Source organism: Papaver somniferum, chromosome 2, assembly GCF_003573695.1.
Source record: "Papaver somniferum cultivar HN1 chromosome 2, ASM357369v1, whole genome shotgun sequence".
Lineage (NCBI taxonomy): Eukaryota > Viridiplantae > Streptophyta > Magnoliopsida > Ranunculales > Papaveraceae > Papaver > Papaver somniferum.
Genome location: NC_039359.1, coordinates 172,645,214 through 172,654,643, shown reverse-complemented (window position 1 = coordinate 172,654,643; position 9,430 = coordinate 172,645,214). Strand labels below are relative to the sequence as shown.

General features: G+C 33.2%; 1 long non-coding RNA gene across 1 annotated transcript; it reads right to left on the bottom strand.

The window, feature by feature from the left end:
* Window positions 1-8,246: 8,246 nt before the first annotated feature.
* Window positions 8,247-8,856, bottom strand: LOC113354260. Its single transcript, XR_003361751.1, has 3 exons — window positions 8,593-8,856; window positions 8,422-8,468; window positions 8,247-8,312 (listed from the first exon to the last, which is right to left on the bottom strand). It is a non-coding gene; the product is annotated as an uncharacterized LOC113354260 (long non-coding RNA).
* Window positions 8,857-9,430: the final 574 nt, after the last annotated feature.

Sequence of the window (9,430 nt, the reverse complement as noted above, 5' to 3'; positions counted from 1 at the left end):
ATTAAATATCTTATCTCTAATCTTCTCCTGCCGTTGATACCTTATTTTGGAGCAACCGCTGTTAATGGTTGTTGTTCTCTCAAATTCTTCATTGTCTTTTAATTGATTGAAGAAATACGAAATTTCCAATTTCACTCTGATTGCTAATGCAACCAATTTCATTCTAATTGCTAAGTATAGGTCAACAAATCATAAGGATACAGAGGATATATTCGTTCATTTTTATTTATTTTTGCTAATGTAATTATGGAATTCGATCGATTCTATAACGGTGAGGTTACATATGGACTTATATTTTTCAACGATGAAGATCATATAGGTGTTGATTTTGATTTTTTTTAAGCATCTGATTTTGATGATGGAGAAAAGGGTTTTAAAAGAACGGGGTTGTAATCTCATTAGGTGTAACTTTCGATGGTTATGATTTAAATTGGGTAGTATATTTAAGGTGGAAATTTAGTTCTCTTAAATTACATTTTTACGCTCATTTGTTTATGTAGTGGTTAAATGAAAAAAATAGAATAATGGGCAAATTTGGAAAATCAAATTTTGCAGCTTCACCCATTGTAGATAAACACCAAGTGGTGTTCTCTTTATATGATAGAACAGATTACCATCATCTCGGCAACTTTTGGGTAACCCATGAGCTAAGTCACTGCAACGAGGTTCTAACATGGAGTCTAATTTTGTGCACACTCCTTCAAACTTCAAAGAGTGTGCACAAAACAAACTATTCCGATTGGTTGGTTTTATTCGACCGATAAATATTTATCAATTTTCTTTCAAAATTTAATTAAAATCTACAGACGACATATGGATCACAATGCATGAAATAGGTTAGTATAATATATATTTATTTTTTTAGGATTTAACTTGGCAAATGCATTTTCTATTTAAGATGCATATTTATCGTGTTCTTTCTTTTTTAGTAATTTTTTTTTCCAAATTATCCTAGTTAACTTTTGATGAACGAGGTAGATCAAACACTGCCCTTTTCAGTGGCTTTCCAATGTAAAAACTCATTTGGCGTTCACATAACTGCAACCCTTTGCGTACAAGAAAATCAATTCATTGGATGCCAAATAAAAATCATGATAATATTGGCATCATCAAAGCTATCTATGTTAATTAAGAAAAATACAATGACATCATCAAGGCTATCTAGTTTTTTTGATAATCATGATGATATTGGCATGATGATATTAGCTTAAAAAAATACACTGATTTACATGTTGATGGCTGCTGATAAGATCAAATAAAATTGATCCTGAACAAAAAAGGTATCATGTTGGGGTTCAGTATAACAACCACATGATTCCTTAGCAATAAACACTCGAACAATAATAATCGGCAACATTTCCAAGTGTTTAAACGAGCTTGTTCAGAAGCTATTTTAAGCAAGCACAAGCAACACTCTTCAACAATCCAAACAAGTGATGCACGTGAAAACTGAAACTGGATCCCTAGACCTAAAATTAACAGAAAGAAAAACTTACGTATTTTTAGTTTTGGTGTATTTTAGGATAGAATATATACTATTGCCGTTTTTAGATTTCATTTAAATTAAAAACAAAAATTAATAACATTTGACGGTGTGGGTTTACACCAACCAATAAGAACAATTTGTTACGTGCACACTCTTTATAGGAGTGTGCACAAAATTACTCTCTTAAATATGATGCGAGAGTGTGTGATTTTTTTTTTCTTTTTTTTTTCTTTTTACAGTTATCATGGTTTAAAATCAACTGCCATAACGACTTTCCATGACCATCGTTGATTTTACATTGGAATAATTTTTTTCCTGTAATTGCAATTTTCCAATTTCTAACCTAAATAAGACAACTAAATTACTAAAAAAAAGAGTAAGGGTTTTGAGTGTACCTATATTTTAATTTGCGCCATATCTTGTTCTCATTGTTGCGGTTCCTTTTCTGATTTTATGCTAAAAAGTATACTCAAAAGTGGGCATTTTTCCAAATAAGATCGATTTATGTTGATATTTATATAGACCGATTATAGGCTTAGCAGTTAAGAAACCAAAGACTATGTAATCGGTTTATGTGAACATTCATCGGATTCTAGCAAAAAAAAAAATGTAGAAAAACTATTATCTCTTCCATGCCATAATCGGTTTATGTGGGCATTAATTTCAACCGGTTCAGGTTAAATTTTCTTCGACCATAAAATACATTCAGGACAATCGGTTGACGTGTTCGAGGATATCGACCGATTATCAAAGGAATCGGTAAATATGAGCATGAACAACAACCGATTATGGTTAAACACAGTAACCCAATATTGGGTTGCAATTGACGATGTTTAGTTTGATTTTTTTATTTTTAAAATAGATGATGAAAATTCCTTTAGATCGATCGACGTATAGTTAAAATCGATTGACAAAGTTAGATTTTAATTTTAGTTTGTGTAGGAAATGATTTGAATAGGTTTTGATTTTAAAATGGTTTCAAATTTAAAGGGATAAGGTTTAGGATTGAATCTAAAGACTTAAAGGCCTAGACAAATAAAGCTCCCACGTTGAACGGTGAGGAAACCCTCTATTCCTATTGGCCGAAATAGGTCTTTTTTGAGTTTTATGAAACAACCGTTTTGATAAGGAGACTTGGCAACATATGATTGGTTTAAAAACAATAAAAAAAAAAAACCAAATTCAATTTGGAATTCATGACGTGACAATATTTAGGTGAGGATACTTGGCTAACATTGGTTTAAAAATCACAAACTTAGAAGAAAAAAAAACTAACTACCGTGTTTGGAATTTTATGGAAGTCCAAATTCAATTTGGAGATCTAGTAACTACTATATTATGACTCTTTTTTCCAAATTATTAATATATAAAGGGGCAAAAAAATCCACATATTTTTCTGTGAAAATAAAATGAATAAATAAATAAAATCTGCACATATTCTCCACCTATTTAATGTATTTGCCCCGCCACACTAAATCAAAAATACATCGCCACGGTGCAGGAGCGCAGCGAAGCCGGGCGCACACCAAGTTAAAAGGAAAAAAATAAATAAAATCTACACATATTCTCCACTAGGGATGCACATAACCGACCCAACCCGCACCCGCCAAGATTAACCCGCACCCGATCCAACCCGCTTAGGAGTGGGTTGACTATGGGTGAGCACGGCCAAACCCGATGTATGATGGGTCGGTTGCGGGTAGCTGCTTCCATCACCCGACCCTACCCGCCTACCCGCCAAAATTTCCTAACCTTAGATTATCTATCCTAGGATTAATCTCATCCATAGAAAATACCATATATAATGCCTAACCCTAATCCTATCAACTTTCATTCGCACCCCTTTTCACTTCACTCCTCTTCAGCCTCTTCTCTCCTTCGCTAGGTTGTGCCTTTTCACTTCAATTGCATCAATTCTCAACTCAGATCACCACCAGAAATCCAATAACGGAAGGTAAGAATCGTAAGTCAGACTAATTGATCTATTTATAATTTTTAGATTCTGTGATTTTCTTTGATTTTGAATTTGGGGTATCTGTTTAGGGTTTTGTTTTTTTTTTTCAATTTGGGGTATCTATTTTTGTTATAATCTTTGATTAATTGATCTTGCGATATTCTGACTTTGTTTTGTTAATCTTTTGTGTATATTGGAATTGGATTTTGGGGATTTTGTTCACTTCTTAAAGGAGCTAAAAGTAATATGAGATTCTGAGGTACTATACTTATGACCCTTATCCAATCTGGAAACATCCAATTGATTCTGAGCTAAAAGTAATCTGAGATTTTGTTAATGATTTTGGGGATTTTGTTAGTGTAATGGTATTTTTATGGTCACTATGATTGCTAAAAATCTGAGACTGTAACATGTTATTACTTGAGCACATTGGCAGTAAATAAGAAACGAATTGATTCATTGTTTCTAACAGTGCGGTATACTTCCTGTTTTACAGATTTTTTTGTGTTTCAATTTTACTTTATTTTACTGGATGTTAACATCCAACCTCAATCTTTCACCATGGAAAGTGATATTACTGGCAGCACATAGCTTTAATTGGCAACAGATAGCTTAAAACTAAAATTAGTGTTTGTATTTGAAAATAAGAACGAGTAAAATTCTTGGCTCTAATTCTATGGGTGGATTCCCCTTTTAGAGTTGCTTAAACTAAAATTGGCAGCAGATAGCTTTAATATGTTATCTAGGTACAATCATCATAAGCAGCAGCTGGTTTACATTTTTGGTTTCTGCTGCTCTGACTGACCCCCATGCACTGTAATTATCAACGACAATATGTTTTGCAATGTTTTCATCCTCTTCTGAAATGGCTTTTTTCTTATTATAATTTTTCGTGGTGATATTCGTTTGTTTTTTTATATTCCGCAATGGATGATGATTATTGAACTTGTGCCAGAACTGTAGAAGTTAACTCATACAATCAAACAACAATATGTATCTTTTTGGTGACTGAATACGTCTGGCATTTAATTTGTATGATATAGTCTGTCTAGTTTTGAGGCTTGAGTTGTATGACATTTAATTTGTATGATTCTCATGGTCATCTGGTTGCGTCACATGGATGGCATAGAAGAATTATACCCCATTGTCGGTGCTTTGATTACTTACATCAACTTTCATTTTAATTGTTCATTTCCCTTGCAGATCTATTTGGTGACCTTGCTACTTCTTACATCATCATAGATGATTGATTCCTATTGGGTTAGACAAGGTAATGACGTCAAGGGCCACTGTCAGTAAACTGATTATGAGTTCGTTGGTCTGTTACATCTATGTTATTGTAAGTTGTAACTAATTGACATACGTTGATTGATTTCAGGCTTCCAGCGCATTCAGGGGTAAAATATCTACATTTTTCGATGGAGGAAGCTGGTCGCTTGATATGAATCACATCTCATGATCTTTCTTTTCTCCAGTTACTAGGCTAGTAATTCACCATTTGAGCTTTTAGAAGTTGAACTCAATTTTATTTTGTAAACACTTTTAGTTGTAAGTAACTTGTTATGATGCTAATTGTCTGCGCTTTTAGTTATTTGTCATGTTCATACAATTCATTTCATTTTATGAAGGGTTAACTCGCCACCCATCCGAACCAACCCGATGTATTGTGGGTCGGGTTAAAACCGATAATACGCTATAGGATGATGATAATAATCAGATTAAAACAAATTAATTAGGCAACAGTTATATTTTTTGAAACTTTCAATCATCCCAAATTAGTACTTCCACCTAGTATCTCAACTACACTGAAAATGAAGTTCACTGGTCTCTCAACATATAGAATGCCATTGTGCTTCACACATATCTCTGTTGTGCTCAACGTCTCAGGTGAAAAAATTAATTGACCTGGGAAACATACTGCAAGGAAATAAAATCAGTTAACATATAAAGCATGGCCTAAATCAGGTTTCTATCATAACTTTTTTGTCCTCTATGAATTTTAGAAGGTATATATGAAAATAAACTACCTTTTTAATTAGATCTAACATATCTTGGTTCGCAAATTCCACTTGACTCCGGTTAATGGTAGGTATTCATATGCAGATGTATCTTTGAATTGCAGGTGCTTCACAACAAAAGCCAAGAACAACAAATGGAAGTGTATTAGAATTGGACTAAAATCTGTTGCTAGGTCATTGAAGAACATCTTACAATGTCACAACTCAAAAGATAAAATTTTCTAGGACACAACGAAAAACATAGCATGTATCTTTAACTGCAAGGGCTTACAGCAAATCTATGAATGACAAATAGCATTATAATTGCCTCCCCATATATTGCAAAAACCCAATTGAATGACCTCAAGCTTAAAAGTATTTGATTAGTTTTGCCTGTATTACTTGGTCAGAATAGTTGTTTCCTCAAATGTATGGTCGATCAATTTTAGTAGACTAAATGAATGTAATCCCATAGCGATCCTCATAACTTTATAAATTCTAGAATTATGTCATACCTAGTTTTGGTGATGAATTTCATAGCTGCAACGGTCTTCAAGAGTTCAAGAATGCCATTCATAAGTTTCAAGAGCAGACCTTTTCTCGGGAGACATAGTTTCGTTGCATTAGTTTTAGCTCGGATTGTTTCCCCTGCAACAAAAAAGAGTAAATATAGATAGCGTCCTTTTTAGCCACTTTACCATTGAAATAATAGGGTATTTAACTTTAGATAGAATATATAACTGTGACCCCTAGTTAGCAATTCGGGATTCGGCAAACGTACGGAACGGCAAATGTACGAGTATTATACGGTTTTGTAAAATCCAGATTCGGTCCAAAATTCGGTCAACGGGACGTGATTCGTCAGTAATTCGGAACGGCATACGTACGTGTATAATTCGATTTATAAATGTGAGTTCGGCTCTGAAAATTCGGTATCTATATATAACAAATAATTTGTATTTATAAGGTCATAGACCAATTTTTATGCATATGTGTGAGTTATTTAAAGAAAAAATAAACTTAATATGATGATATTAATAATATATACAACATTAGTTATCCAAGAGGACGTCGTATGGTGGTTTAGATGCTTGGTTAGTGAGTTTGAGATCCCTCTCACCTTCACCTTCAAATCTCTTCAGTCGTTTTTGTTTCATAAAAATTACAACACGTCTAATATTCGGAAGGCAGTAAAGCCCAAAAAATGGAGTCTTTGAAAAGTAAAAGCTAAAGAATTTATGGCGAATTAAGCGAACGTATCATTCGGAATACGTAAAATTCGTGAACGGTTCGCAAATAATCCGGGAATGCCACATAATACGCGACTTGGGTTCGGAGTTGCAAACGTACGCAAATAAGACGGTAAAATTCGTGATACGGAAAAATTCGCGAATGATTCGCGAATCATTCGCGAACTTACTAACTAGGCTGTGACCAACATATGAAGGAAAAAAAAAGGTCTTTCCACTGTCAGTTACACAACATTTGTAGGTGAAAAAAACATCCGTTTTTGAAAAAAATGAGAAGCAATTCATTATTTTTAGTTTAACCTTACGTAAAACACATCATGCACAATCATTTAGTCACCATCATCACCCACTTTTTCCTCCATAAACATTAATAACATACTAATTTAAACGGTGAACGTAAAATTCTGGTACAAAATACCCACTGATATGCCTCTATGCTTCTACCTAACAATAGACCACTACTAATGCATGCGATAACGGGCTTCTCCACTGCCATTGCCTCTAAAATAATAATGTCGAAGTGTTCATCCTGCATAAATTAAACATTTAGATATTGGTTCAAGAATATGAGAGAAAAATAGTGATGGCCAGTCAGAGCTTATGTCAGATAAATAAATAGTGTTGGAAGATTGAAATTATATGCAATTCATGTACTAAATATCAAAAGAAAAATAATGGAAACAAAAATATATCTAATGATGATAAAATAATGTATTTGAATTTCAAGTTCAGTAAATGATACCTTTGGAGGAGAAAATTTAATTTCATCTTCCAAGGGATATGCTAAGTCGCCACCAATCTAAGCCACAAAAAGGAAAACATTGACAAACATTTAAAGAAGTTTCTTATCCACATGAATCCAACATTGAGGTCGCTGATAATTTAGTAAAAGTAAATTTCGTTATTGATTTTCAACAAAATCTTGGCAGCGATACTAAATCGTCATAATTAAACTCGAAATACAAAAATTTTTAAATTTGGAAGTAGACTTACCAACAAAGAATAAAAATACAGTCATGGTTGAAAAAGAATTAGGTTGTTGATTAGACAACCTGTGTCCTTAATTTACCTTCGAGGAAGAAAAGCAGAAGAAGATGAAACAAAGAGAAATGAGTTTTTTATTTTTTTTCGTCCACTTTTTCCCCCCTAAAGATCATCGATGGCATTACCAAGTGCAAGGAGTCATCTAAGATATCTTAACCTCTCAGATTGAGGGTAATGTAATAGATGATACCATCCGTAGCATTTGCAATTTTTAGACTTCAATATTATGTGCTAATAAATTTAAGAGCTTCCTTAAAACATTGGGTCTGTGAGAAATTAAAGTAGAATGATGCATGGGAATTTTAGAAGTATGATTTTTTGGCAAACAATAAGCAGCATTAGATGATTTTTGGCAGACAGTAACTTACGATCTCCGGACCTTGAAGTTGGGCAAATAATCATCACAATATAAATATATGCATCACTAAATACAAAAGGCATCACAAATTAGACTTATCATCATCAGAATGAAGGTTTGTTATGCTTACATTTTCATCTAGGCGATGCTAAAGACGCTTGTAACTTCACATCTAGAGAAAACCAAAATTATCCCTCATCCCATGATCATACAACATTCATACCTATAAATGGAAACCCCAAGAAGTAAAACATCAAAAATTCAAACCAAAATTTGAAACAGCGTAGAGAAAGAGTGGGAAAGCAAAAAAAAACCCATAACCAAGATCGTACTGCATGAACAATTCTTCAAAGTATACAATCACAAAACATCGTACTGCCTACAACCACAAAAACACACAAACAAAAATTAAGATCAATAGCCGTAAACCCTAAATTTCAACTTCACCAAAAATAAATAAATTAAAGAAATCCTATTAGATATGAAAGTAGCAAGAAACATACCAACCAACGGTAAAACCTTGAATCATTCAAAATCTCTATATTTCTTCTACTGTTCTTTGGTTATATGGTCCTCATTCATCACTGGAGCATGTACGAAGAAGAAACTTAACCAGTCGATGCTTGTATTATATTGTCCTCAATGGAGGACTTATTAAGAAGAATCTTTCACATTTGATGATGTTTAACTTCTGATTCCCGGGATTTAGTGGTCGATTTGGGGACTTCTGGTGTTTTTGGTTTGATTCAATAATGGAATATCGCAGAGCCGAAAATAGAAAAAAAAATAATTACCAGATCTATATGTTACGTGTCTGCATGCTGTTTAGCTTGAGTTTTTCCAGCCATTACGAAGCGCCAACAGGGAGAAAAAGAGAGGGAACTTGGTCTGCTTTGCCGATTTATATAGGGGGTAATTTAATTTGTGCTAAGAAAAAATCACAGAGTATCTATTTCGAACAAACCATATAAATTTTACCTAATTAACAAATCCTATTCTGGTTAGTTTGTCTAAAATATAAAAATAATATTTGCAGAGAATCATCAAAGAAAAAAATGTATGAGTTGAGTAGATAATCATCACAGAGTAAAATATATGGATCACTAAATTGAGAAAAAAATAAAATCAAGAGACGAAGAGTTTTACCAATTTCTTAATGCCGTCATGCTATTAATTAGTAATCCCATTGAAAAAACATTTATAGAGCCAATCGATTTAGAATACCTGCAAAGCGAAACAACATTAGAAGAAAGAAGCTGCGTCGAAATGATTGCCGGTTTGGCGTTACATGGAATGATTTATATAGAGAAACGATAGACCATATAAATAGACAAAATATTT